The sequence below is a fragment of the Ranitomeya imitator genome, chromosome 2 (assembly GCF_032444005.1).
Source record: "Ranitomeya imitator isolate aRanImi1 chromosome 2, aRanImi1.pri, whole genome shotgun sequence".
NCBI lineage: Eukaryota > Metazoa > Chordata > Amphibia > Anura > Dendrobatidae > Ranitomeya > Ranitomeya imitator.
This window is the reverse complement of record NC_091283.1, coordinates 638,626,737-638,640,745: the sequence shown is the minus strand read 5'-3', so window position 1 is coordinate 638,640,745 and position 14,009 is coordinate 638,626,737.

The following is a 14,009-nucleotide window of genomic DNA, read 5'->3' as shown; positions in this document are numbered from 1 at the left end:
TCACCCTCCATTGTCCGCAGACCCGGCTGCCATCTTCCGTTCCCGGCGATGCATTGCGAAATTACCCAGAAGACTTAGCGGCCTCGCGAGACAGGTAAGTCATCTGGGTAATTTTGCAATGCATCCTGGGAACGGAAGATGGCGGCAGCCGCGCGCTCATCGCCTGTGCCAGATCCGAAGGAGAGTATGTTACAACTACAGTGGGCCCTCGGATCCGAAGGTGAGTATGTTTCTTTATTATTTTTTAACCTGTGACATACGTGACTGGGCAATATACTACGTCGCTGGGCAATATATTACGTGACTGGGCAATATACTACGTGGCTGGGCAATATACTACGTGACTGGGCAATATACTACGTAGCTGGGCAATATACTACGTAGCTGGGCAATATACTACGTAGCTGGGCAATATACTACGTGGCTGGGCAACATACTACGTGGACATGCATATTCTAGAATACCCGATGCGTTAGATTAGGGCCACCATCTAGTAATAATAATCTTTATATAGCGCTAACATATTACGCTGCATAATGTTTGCACACATTATCATTATCAGTTTGCACACATTATCATCACTGTCCCTGATGGGGCTCACAATCTAAATCCCCTATCAGTATGTCTTTGGTATGTGGGAGGAAACGGGAGAACCCGGAGGAAACCCATGCAAACACGGGGAGAACATACAAACTCCTTGCAGATGTTGTCCAAGGTGGGATTAGAACCCAGGACCCCACTGCAAGGCTGCATGATGATCATAATGAGCCATAGTGACACTATATATGGGTGTGGAGTAGCCAGTGAGGTAAATTATGATCCACGTAGTGCACACTATATATAGGTGTAGAGTAGCCAGTGGGGTAAATAACGAGCCACGTAGTGCACATTATATATAGGTGTACAGTTGTGGCCAAAAGTATTGACACCCCTGCAATTCTGTCAGATATTACTCAGTTTCTTCCTGAAAATGATTGCAAACAGAAATTATTTGTTATTATCTTCATTTAATTTGTTTTAAATGAAAAAAAAACACAAAAAGAATTGTCCTAAAGCCAAATTGGATATAATTCCACACCAAACATAAAAAAGGGGGTGGACAAAAGTATTGGCACTGTTCGAAAAGTCATGTGATGCTTCTCTAATTTGTGTAATTAACAGCACCTGTAACTTACCTGTGGCACCTAACAGGTGTTGTCAATAACTATATCACACTTGCAGCCAGTTGACATGGATTAAAGTTGACTCAACCTCTGTCCTGTGTCCTTGTGTGTACCACATTGAGCATGGAGAAAAGAAAGAAGACCAAAGAACTGTCTGAGGACTTGAGAAACCAAATTGTGAGGAAGCATGAGCAATCTCAAGGCTACAAGTCCATCTCCAAAGACCTGAATGTTCCTGTGTCTACCGTGTGCGGTGTCATCAAGAAGTTTAAAGCCCATGGCACTGTCGCTAACCTCCCTAGATGTGGACGGAAAAGAAAAATTGACAAGAGATTTAAGTGCAAGATTGTGCAGATGTTGGATAAAGAACCTCGACTAACATCCAAACAAGTTCAAGCTGCCCTGCAGTCCGAGGGTACAACAGTGTCAACCCGTACTATCCATCGGCGTCTTCTGAATCAAAAGGGACTGTATGGTAGGAGACCCAGGAAGACCCCACTTCTTACCCCGAGACATAAAAAAGCCAGGCTGGAGTTTGCCAAAACTTACCTGAAAAAGCCTAAAACGTTTTGGAAGAATGTTCTCTGGTCAGATGAGACAAAGGTAGAGCTTTTTGGGCAAAGGCATCAACATAGAGTTTACAGGAGAAAAAAAGAGGCATTCAAAGAAAAGAACACGGTCCCTACAGTCAAACATGGCGGAGGTTCCCTGATGTTTTGGGGTTGCTTTGCTGCCTCTGGTACTGGACTGCTTGACCGTGTGCATGGCATTATGAAGTCTGAAGACTACCAACAAAATTTGCAGCATAATGTAGGGCCCACTGTGAGAAAGCTGGGTCTCCTGTTGTGAATTCTGTGGCCAAGCTCCCTCCTGTGGTCGAGAGTGGTACTTCGGCTGGTTCTGTCTATGAGCTTCCTTTGGTGGATGAGAGTGGTACTGCGGCTTCTGAGTTTCCTTCCTCAGGTGATGAGGTTAAGTCGTTAGGTGCTGCTCTATTTGACTCCACCTGGTGCTTTGATCCTGGCCTCCAGTCAATGTTCTAGTATTGGTCTTGCTTCCTCCTGGATCGTTCCTGTGGCCTGCTATCCTGCATAAGCTAAGTTTTGCTTGTGTTATTTTTGTTTGCTATTTTTTCTGTCCAGCTTGCTATATTGGTTTTTCTTGCTTGCTGGAAGCTCTGAGACGCAGAGGGAGCACCTCCGTACCGTTAGTCGGTGCGGAGGGTCTTTTTGCCCCTCTGTGTGGTTGTTTGTAGGTTTTTGTGTTGACCGCAAAGCTATCTTTCCTATCCTCGGTCTATTCAGTAAGTCGGGCCTCACTTTGCTAAATCTATTTCATCTCTGTGTTTGTATTTTCATCTTTACTCACAGTCATTATATGTGGGGGGCTGCCTTTTCCTTTGGGGAATTTCTCTGAGGCAAGGTAGGCTTATTTTTCTATCTTCAGGGCTAGTTAGTTTCTCAGGCTGTGCCGAGTTGCATAGGGAGCGTTAGGCGCAATCCACGGCTACCTCTAGTGTGGTGTGATAGGATTAGGGATTGCGGTCAGCAGAGTTCCCACGTCTCAGAGCTCGTCCTATGTTTTTGGTAATTGTCAGGTCACTTTGTGTGCTCTGAACTTCAATGTCCATTGTGGTTCTGAATTACCTGTTCATAACAGTCTCCCTCAGAGGTCATGGGTCTTCCAGCAGGACAATGACCCAAAAAAACACTTAAAAAAGCACTAGAAAATGGTTTGAGAGAAAGCACTGGAGACTTCTAATGTGGCCAGCAATGAGTCCAGACCTGAATCCAATAGAACGCCTGTGGAGAGATCTAAAAATGGCAGTTTGGAGAAGGCACCCTTCAAATATCAGGGACCTGGAGCAGTTTGCCAAAGAAGAATGGTCTAAATTTCCAGCAGAGCATTGTAAGAAACTCATTGATGGTTACCGGAAGCGGTTGGTCGCAGTTATTTTGGCTAAAGGTTGTGCAACCAAGTATTAGGCTGAGGGTGCCAATACTTTTGTCTGGCCCATTTTTGGAGTTTTGTGTGAAATGATCAATGTTTTGCTTTTTGCTTCATTCTCTTTTGTGTGTTTTCATTTAAGACAAATTAAATGAAGATAATACCAAAGAATTTGTGATTGCAATCATTTTCAGGAAGACACTGAGTATTATCTGACAGAATATCAGGGGTGTCAATACTTTTGGCCACAACTGTATAGTGGCCAGTGGGGTAAATAATGAGCCACAGTGCACACTATATATGGGTGTGGAGTAGCCAGTGAGGTAAATAATGATCCACGTAGTGCACACCATATATATAGGTGTAGAGTGGCCAGTGGCGAAAATAACGAGCCACCTCGTGCACACTATATGTAGGTGTTGAGTAGCCAGTGGGGTAAATAATGAGCCACGTACATTACATGGATCATTATTTACCCCACTGGCTGTTGGACTGTGTGTATATATATATATATACAGTGGGGCAAAAAAGTATTTAGTCAGTCAGCAATAGTGCAAGTTCCACCACTTAAAAAGATGAGAGGCGTCTGTAATTTACATCATAGGTAGACCTCAACTATGGGAGACAAACTGAGAAAAAAAATCCAGAAAATCACATTGTCTGTTTTTTTTTTTATCATTTTTTTTGCATATTATGGTGGAAAATAAGTATTTGGTCAGAAACAAACAATCAAGATTTCTGGCTCTCACAGACCTGTAACTTCTTCTTTAAGAGTCTCCTCTTTCCTCCACTCATTACCTGTAGTAATGGCACCTGTTTAAACTTGTTATCAGTATAAAAAGACACCTGTGCACACCCTCAAACAGTCTGACTCCAAACTCCACTATGGTGAAGACCAAAGAGCTGTCAAAGGACACCAGAAACAAAATTGTAGCCCTGCACCAGGCTGGGAAGACTGAATCTGCAATAGCCAACCAGCTTGGAGTGAAGAAATCAACAGTGGGAGCAATAATTAGAAAATGGAAGACATACAAGACCACTGATAATCTCCCTCGATCTGGGGCTCCACGCAAAATCCCACCCCGTGGGGTCAGAATGATCACAAGAACGGTGAGCAAAAATCCCAGAACCACGCGGGGGGACCTAGTGAATGAACTGCAGAGAGCTGGGACCAATGTAACGCGGCTTACCATAAGTAACACACTACGCCACCATGGACTCAGATCCTGCAGTGCCAGACGTGTCCCACTGCTTAAGCCAGTGCATGTCCGGGCCCATCTGAAGTTTGCTAGAGAGCATTTGGATGATCCAGAGGAGTTTTGGGAGAATGTCCTATGGTCTGATGAAACCAAACTGGAACTGTTTGGTAGAAACACAACTTGTCATGTTTGGAGGAAAAAGAATACTGAGTTGCATCCATCAAACACCATACCTACTGTAAAGCATGGTGGTGGAAACATCATACTTTGGGGCTGTTTCTCTGCAAAGGGGCCAGGACGACTGATCCGGGTACATGAAAGAATGAATGGGGCCATGTATCGTGAGATTTTGAGTGCAAACCTCCTTCCATCAGCAAGGGCATTGAAGATGAAACGTGGCTGGGTCTTTCAACATGACAATGATCCAAAGCACACCGCCAGGGCAACGAAGGAGTGGCTTCGTAAGAAGCATTTCAAGGTCCTGGAGTGGCCTAGCCAGTCTCCAGATCTCAACCCTATAGAAAACCTTTGGAGGGAGTTGAAAGTCCATGTTGCCAAGCGAAAAGCCAAAAACATCACTGCTCTAGAGGAGCTCTGCATGGAGGAATGGGCCAACATACCAACAACAGTGTGTGGCAACCTTGTGAAGACTTACAGAAAACGTTTGACCTCTGTCATTGCCAACAAAGGATATATTACAAAGTATTGAGATGAAATTTTGTTTCTGACCAAATACTTATTTTCCACCATAATATGCAAATAAAATGTTAAATAAACAGATAATGTGATTTTCTGGATTTTTTTTTCTCAGTTTGTCTCCCATAGTTGAGGTCTACCAATGATGTAAATTACAGACGCCTCTATCTTTTTAATTGGTGGAACTTGCACTATTGCTGACTGACTAAATACTTTTTTGCCCCACTGTATATATCTGCTGCCGGGCTGTATATATCAGAGGCTGTTGCTGTGCTGGCTGTATATAGAATAGAGGCTGAGGGGCTGTATAAAGTGTATACACAGCAATACACTGTAAACAGGTCCACACTATATACATACAGTATACACAGACACACTGTAATGCAGGATATAGTGTGGACCTGTATATACAGTATGGTACTATGTAGGACAGGAGCTGCAGAAAAGATACACAGACATACATAGATCATACTCACCCACCGCGACACTGATGACTGAACCACTTCACCTCTGGATCTTCAGTGACTGAATATCCAGAGTGAAGTCCTGCCGTGCTCCGTGGTGGAGAATCCTCTTCTCTCGCCGACATCGTGGCTCCGACTCCTTCCTCGAAGGTAGCTGAACAAACTCTCATCTGATCTAATCCGAAGGAGTGATAATAGAAGCTTCTGTTGGGATCAGAGAAGGCAGCCACATGCCATAAGCTAAGTATTAGGTACAGGGAGGGTACTAAGAAAGTCTGGCTAGGCTAGCCAGGTCAGTGGATGCTGAGGCAGGTCAGGTGCCATGACTCTGCCGCTCTGCGCCAGCCACTGAGATGTAGGACTGTAGCCAGGTCCCTATACTTTCAATAGTTTATTTTTTGTTAAATGTTCCTTATCATTAGAAACGGTTCACAGCAAAGAGACGTGTATTTTACATGTTTTGAGATATTTATCCCTATATTGGTGGGAGGCCCCCGCTTGGTGGGAGGCCCAGGGCCCGGGCCCCTTGGGCCCACCCCTAAATCCGGGCCTGATGAGTCCCATAGTGCACACTATATGTAGGTGTAGAGTGGCCAGTGGGGTAAATAAAGATCCACTTAGTGCACACTATATATGTGCAGAGTGGCCAGTGGGGTAAATAACGAGCCACGTAGTGCTCACTATATACAGTGGGGCAAAAAAGTATTTAGTCAGTCAGCAATAGTGCAAGTTCCACCACTTAAAAAGATGAGAGGCGTCTGTAATTTAGATCATAGGTAGACCTCAACTATGGGAGACAAACTGAGAAAAAAAAATCCAGAAAATCACATTGTCTGTTTTTTTAACAATTTATTTGCATATTATGGTGGAAAATAAGTATTTGGTCAGAAACAAACAATCAAGATTTCTGGCTCTCACAGACCTGTAACTTCTTCTTTAAGAGTCTCCTCTTTCCTCCACTCATTACCTGTAGTAATGGCACCTGTTTAAACTTGTTATCAGTATAAAAAGGCACCTGTGCACACCCTCAAACAGTCTGACTCCAAACTCCACTATGGTGAAGACCAAAGAGCTGTCAGAGGACACCAGAAACAAAATTGTAGCCCTGCACCAGGCTGGGAAGACTGAATCTGCAATAGCCAACCAGCTTGGAGTGAAGAAATCAACAGTGGGAGCAATAATTAGAAAATGGAAGACATACAAGACCACTGATAATCTCCCTCGATCTGGGGCTCCACGCAAAATCCAACCCCGTGGGGTCAGAATGATCACAAGAACGGTGAGCAAAAATCCCAGAACCACGCGGGGGGACCTAGTGAATGAACTGCAGAGAGCTGGGACCAATGTAACAAGGCCTACCATAAGTAACAAACTACGCCACCATGGACTCAGATCCTGCAGTGCCAGATGTGTCCCACTGCTTAAGCCAGTACATGTCCGGGCCCGTCTGAAGTTTGCTAGAGAGCATTTGGATGATCCAGAGGAGTTTTGGGAGAATGTCCTATGGTCTGATGAAACCAAACTGGAACTGTTTGGTAGAAACACAACTTGTCGTGTTTGGAGGAAAAAGAATACTGAGTTGCATCCATCAAACACCATACCTACTGTAAAGCATGGTGGTGGAAACATCATGCTTTGGGGCTGTTTCTCTGCAAAGGGGCCAGGACGACTGATCCGAGTACATGAAAGAATGAATGGGGCCATGTATCGTGAGATTTTGAGTGCAAACCTCCTTCCATCAGCAAGGGCATTGAAGATGAAACGTGGCTGGGTCTTTCAACATGACAATGATCCAAAGCACACCGCCAGGGCAACGAAGGAGTGGCTTCGTAAGAAGCATTTCAAGGTCCTGGAGTGGCCTAGCCAGTCTCCAGATCTCAACCCTATAGAAAACCTTTGGAGGGAGTTGAAAGTCCGTGTTGCCAAGCGAAAAGCCAAAAACATCACTGCTCTAGAGGAGATCTGCATGGAGGAATGGGCCAACATACCAACAACAGTGTGTGGCAACCTTGTGAAGACTTACAGAAAACGTTTGACCTCTGTCATTGCCAACAAAGGATATATTACAAAGTATTGAGATGAAATTTTGTTTCTGACCAAATACTTATTTTCCACCATAATATGCAAATAAATTGTTAAAAAAACAGACAATGTGATTTTCTGGATTTTTTTTCTCAGTTTGTCTCCCATAGTTGAGGTCTACCTATGATGTAAATTACAGACGCCTCTCATCTTTTTAAGTGGTGGAACTTGCACTATTACTGACTGACTAAATACTTTTTTGCCCCACTGTATGTGTAGAGTGGCCAGTGGGGTAAATAACGAGCCACGTAGTGCACACTATATGTAGCTGTAGAGTGGCCAGTGGGGTAAATAAAGATCCACTTAGTGCACACTATATATGTGTAGAGTGGCCAGTGGGGTAAATAACGAGCCACGTAGTGCACACTATATGTAGGTGTAGAGTGGCCAGTGGGGTAAATAAAGATCCACTTAGTGCACACTATATATGTGTAGAGTGGCCAGTGGGGAAAATAACGAGCCACGTAGTGCTCACTATATATGTGTAGAGTGGCCAGTGGGGTAAACAACGAGCCACGTAGTGCACACTATATGTAGCTGTAGAGTGGCCAGTGGGGTAAATAACGAGCCACATAGTTCACACTATATGTAGATATAGAATAGCCAGTAGGGTAAATAACGATCCACTTAGTGCTCACTATATATGTGTAGAGTGGCCAGTGGGGTAGATAATGAGTCACATAGTGCAAACTATATATGGAGCGCCCCCAGACGCAGGGCCGCGGGTTACTCGGTATCAGTCCTCTGCTGGCTCAGTTCGAGGGAAGTCACGGTGGCTGGACCCGGTCCGTGACCCTGCTAAGGGGCGTCCAATGAAAGGTGATACGAGTCTGTCAAGGTTTTGTGACGCCACCTGTGGTATTCGGTCAGGGTGACCGACGCTGCTTGGGGCCCACTGGGGTGATGTGATGGCAGCTAGATGGTAAACCTTCCCACAGGTGAAGTATGTCCCCAGGGCTTCCCAGTAAGGTGGATGGTGATGGTGTGAGGTGCAGACAATAACTAGGACACAGGGTTGCAGTCTCTTTACAGAAGACTTCGGGATCCACAATCCAGAGCACAGGTAACAGGGCTGTCTGAGACCGGCCGGTCCGAAGGCACTTCCAGAGTTCTCTTTGCAGGTGGAAATCGTTGCCTACCACTAGCGCCTGTGTGTTATAGTGCTTCCCTGCTGAGCATTCGGGATAGTCCTCACAACTTCTATTCTCGTTCGTTCTATTTCGTTCCAGTTCTTTCTAGTTCTTTCTATTCTCCGTCCCCCAGGTATGTTATGGCTAGGACGCACCCGTTTGACGGGTAGGCTCGGAGCTCTTCCGGGACTCTAGAGATGCCCCTCTCCACGCGTTGCCCCCTATGTCTGCTTAGGTGATGTAAGGTAGACAGCCAACCTATAATTAACTGTCCTGCGGTATTTGAAGTAAGGCATAAAGTCAGTCACTTCCTCGGTGTTCCGGGCACCGGCTACGCGCCTCAGTAGGAAGTTGCCGTTCTTCGGGCACGACTCCTACTGGCTTTCCTTTGTGCTTGATCTCGTTTCTCACTGTCCACAATATCCTTCGCTTTGTGTCTCTTTCTTAGGATACCGCCGTGGGTAGTGCAGGCGCGGTTCCGTAACGTTCTGTTCTTGTCGCTAGGTACCTGCCAGGTTCCCACGCCTGGCAAGGACCCCCCTGAATCTTCCCCCTGCAACACCCCCTGCCACGGGATGTTGCCTGAATCCAACCCAGTCAGCTTCTGACTAACTTCCTATCCAACCCCTAGTTTTACCAGTGTAAGGAGTGGCCTAATAAATAAAACCTTTTGCTCCCCCTAGTGGCCGGAGTGTGAAGTGTAATGTGTGCTGGTGATACCTGGAACTCCTTCAGTGCCATCAGACGTACCATCACTCCCCTTAGTGGCAGAGCGACATTACTGCAACGACCAGGTCTCTGGGGCGCTGCATATACAGGTGTAGAGTAGCCAGTGGGGTAAATAACGAGCCATGTAGTGAACACTATATATAGGTGTAGAGTGGCCAGTGGGGTAAATACCGAGCCACGTAGTGAACACTATATATAGGTGTAGAGTAGCCAGTGGGGTAAATAACGAGCCACGTAGTGAACACTATATATAGGTGTAGAGTGGCCAGTGGGGCAAATAACGAGCCACATAGTGCACACTATATATATAGGTGTAGAGTAGCCAGTGGGGTAAATAACGAGCCACTAAGTGCACACTATATATAGGTGTAGAGTGGCCAGTGGGGTAAATAACGAGCAACGTAGTGAACACTATATATAGGTGTAGAGTAGCCAGTGGGGCAAATAACGAGCCACGTAGTGCACACTATACAGTGGGGCAAAAAAGTATTTAGTCAGTCAGCAATAGTGCAAGTTCCACCACTTAAAAAGTTGAGAGGCGTCTGTAATTTACATCATTGGTAGACCTCAACTATGGGAGACAAACTGAGAAAAAAAAATCCAGAAAATCACATTGTCTGTTTTTTTAACATTTTATTTGCATATTATGGTGGAAAATAAGTATTTGGTCAGAAACAAAATTTCATCTCAATACTTTGTAATATATCCTTTGTTGGCAATGACAGAGGTCAAACGTTTTCTGTAAGTCTTCACAAGGTTGCCACACACTGTTGTTGGTATGTTGGCCCATTCCTCCATGCAGATCTCCTCTAGAGCAGTGATGTTTTTGGCTTTTCGCTTGGCAACACGGACTTTCAACTCCCTCCAAAGGTTTTCTATAGGGTTGAGATCTGGAGACTGGCTAGGCCACTCCAGGACCTTGAAATGCTTCTTACGAAGCCACTCCTTCGTTGCCCTGGCGGTGTGCTTTGGATCATTGTCATGTTGAAAGACCCAGCCACGTTTCATCTTCAATGCCCTTGCTGATGGAAGGAGGTTTGCACTCAAAATCTCACGATTCATGGCCCCATTCATTCTTTCATGTACCCGGATCAGTCGTCCTGGCCCCTTTGCAGAGAAACAGCCCCAAAGCATGATGTTTCCACCACCATGCTTTACAGTAGGTATGGTGTCTAATGGATGCAACTCAGTATTCTTTTTCCTCCAAACACGACAAGTTGTGTTTCTACCAAACAGTTCCAGATTGGTTTCATCAGACCATAGGACATTCTCCCAAAACTCCCCTGGATCATCCAAATGCTCTCTAGCAAACTTCAGACGGGCCCGGACATGTACTGGCTTAAGCAGTGGGACACGTCTGGCACTGCAGGATCTGAGTCCATGGTGGCGTAGTGTGTTACTTATGGTAGGCCTTGTTACATTGGTCCCAGCTCTCTGCAGTTCATTCACTAGGTCCCCCCGCGTGGTTGTGGGATTTTTGCTCACCGTTCTTGTGATCATTCTGACCCCACGGGGTGGGATTTTGCGTGGAGCCCCAGATCGAGGGAGATTATCAGTGGTCTTGTATGTCTTCCATTTTCTAATTATTGCTCCCACTGTTGATTTCTTCACTCCTAGCTGGTTGGCTATTGCAGATTCAGTCTTCCCAGCCTGGTGCAGGGCTACAATTTTGTTTCTGGTGTCCTTTGACAGCTCTTTGGTCTTCACCATAGTGGAGTTTGGAGTCAGACTGAGGGAGTGCACAGGTGTCTTTTTATACTGATAACAAGTTTAAACAGGTGCCATTACTACAGGTAATGAGTGGAGGAAAGAGGAGACTCTTAAAGAAGAAGTTACAGGTCTGTGAGAGCCAGAAATCTTGATTGTTTGTTTCTGACCAAATACTTATTTTCCACCATAATATGCAAATAAAACGTTAAAAAAACAGACAATGTGATTTTCTGGATTTTTTGTTCTCAGTTTGTCTCCCATAGTTGAGGTCTACCTATGATGTAAATTACAGACGCCTCTCATCTTTTTAAGTGGTGGAACTTGCACTATTGCTGACTGACTAAATACTTTTTTGCTCCACTGTACAGGTCCTTCTCAAAAAATTAGCATATAGTGTTAAATTTCATTATTTACCATAATGTAATGATTACAATTAAACTTTCATATATTATAGATTCATTATCCACCAACTGAAATTTGTCAGGTCTTTTATTGTTTGAATACTGATGATTTTGGCATACAACTCCTGATAACCCAAAAAACCTGTCTCAATAAATTAGCATATCAAGAAAAGGTTCTCTAAACGACCTATTACCCTAATCTTCTGAATCAACTAATTAACTCTAAACACATGCAAAAGATACCTGAGGCTTTTATAAACTCCCTGCCTGGTTCATTACTCAAAACCCCCATCATGGGTAAGACTAGCGACCTGACAGATGTCAAGAAGGCCATCATTGACACCCTCAAGCAAGAGGGTAAGACCCAGAAAGAAATTTCTCAACAAATAGGCTGTTCCCAGAGTGCTGTATCAAGGCACCTCAATGGTAAGTCTGTTGGAAGGAAACAATGTGGCAGAAAACGCTGTACAACGAGAAGAGGAGACCGGACCCTGAGGAAGATTGTGGAGAAGGACCGATTCCAGACCTTGGGGAACCTGAGGAAGCAGTGGACTGAGTCTGGTGTGGAAACATCCAGAGCCACCGTGCACAGGCGTGTGCAGGAAATGGGCTACAGGTGCCGCATTCCCCAGGTAAAGCCACTTTTGAGCTACAGAGAAGCAGCACTGGACTGTTGCTAAGTGGTCCCAAGTACTTTTTTCTGATGAAAGCAAATTTTGCATGTCATTCGGAAATCAAGGTGCCAGAGTCTGGAGGAAGACTGGGGAGAAGGAAATGCCAAAATGCCTGAAGTCCAGTGTCAAGTACCCACAGTCAGTGATGGTGTGGGGTGCCATGTCAGCTGCTGGTGTTGGTCCACTGTGTTTCATCAAGGGCAGGGTCAATGCAGCTAGCTATCAGGAGATTTTGGAGCACTTCATGCTTCCATCGGCTGAAATGCTTTATGGAGATGAAGATTTCATTTTTCAGCACGACCTGGCACCTGCTCACAGTGCCAAAACCACTGGTAAATGGTTTACTGACCATGGTATTACTGTGCTCAATTGGCCTGCCAACTCTCCTGACCTGAACCCCATAGAGAATCTGTGGGATATTGTGAAGAGAAAGTTGAGAGACGCAAGACCCAACACTCTGGATGAGCTTAAGGCCGCTATTGAAGCATCCTGGGCCTCCATAACATCTCAGCAGTGTCACAGGCTGATTGCCTCCATGCCACGCCGCATTGAAGCAGTCATTTCTGCCAAAGGATTCCCGACCAAGTATTGAGTGCATAACTGAACATTATTATTTGATGTTTTTTTTGTTTGTTATTAAAAAACACTTTTATTTGATTGGATGGGTGAAATATGCTAATTTATTGAGACAGGTTTTTTGGGTTATCAGGAGTTGTATGCCAAAATCATCAGTATTAAAACAATAAAAGACCTGACAAATTTCAGTTGGTGGATAATGAATCTATAATATATGAAAGTTTAATTGTAATCATTACATTATGGTAAATAATGAAATTTAACACTATATGCTAATTTTTTGAGAAGGACCTGTATATAGGTGTAGAGTGGCCAGTGGGGTAAATAACGAGCCACATAGTGCCATAACTTAAGGGATTGTCCAGTCTTGGGGTCACTATGTAGCTGTAGACTTCTGAATCCTGACAGCGTTGTAGTGCAGACAGCTTTGAGACCCTAAAGACTGAAGCTGCCCATTTCCAGACTCTTGGGAACGTTCTCATCTACGGAGACCTCAACGCAAGAACGGGAAGAGAAAGAGACTACCTGACCACTGATGGAAACATCTATATACTTGGAGCAGATACCGACTGTGACAACCCAGTGCACACCGACAGGAACAGCTATGATTGCACAGTTAATAAAAGTGGCAGAACGCTGTTGAACCTATGCCGAAGCCTTGGACTTCGTATCCTCAATGGCCGCACCAAGGGAGACTCACTGGGAAGACATACCCTAAACTCCCATGTGGGCAGCAGTGTGATAGACTATGCCATCACAGATATGGACCCTACAAATATTGGCGCCCTTATAGTCACCCCACAAACACATCTGTCAGACCATAACCAACTGCTCCTATACATCAAATCCACAAAGAAATCACCCTCACAAACCCCGCAAAAGACCGGCCTCTTTAGCCTGCCACCATCCTTCAAATGGTCCAAGATGTCGGCCCCAAAATACAAAGATGCCATCAACAGACCAGAGATCAAGGAGAAGCTCCAATGTTTCCATAATAACGTGTATGAACTCAACCCAGAAGGAGTACACCTAGCGGTAAGAGACCTTAACGACATTCTATATGCCATGGCAGAAATGTCTGACCTGAAAAGAATCATCAACAAGAGACCGAGTAAACAAAATCCCAACAACTGGTTTGACAAAGAATGCAAGACCATACGGAAGGCCCTAAGAATGGCCTCAAATAAAAAACACAGAGACCCCAATAACCCCACTCTGAGAGAAGCCTACCACACCGT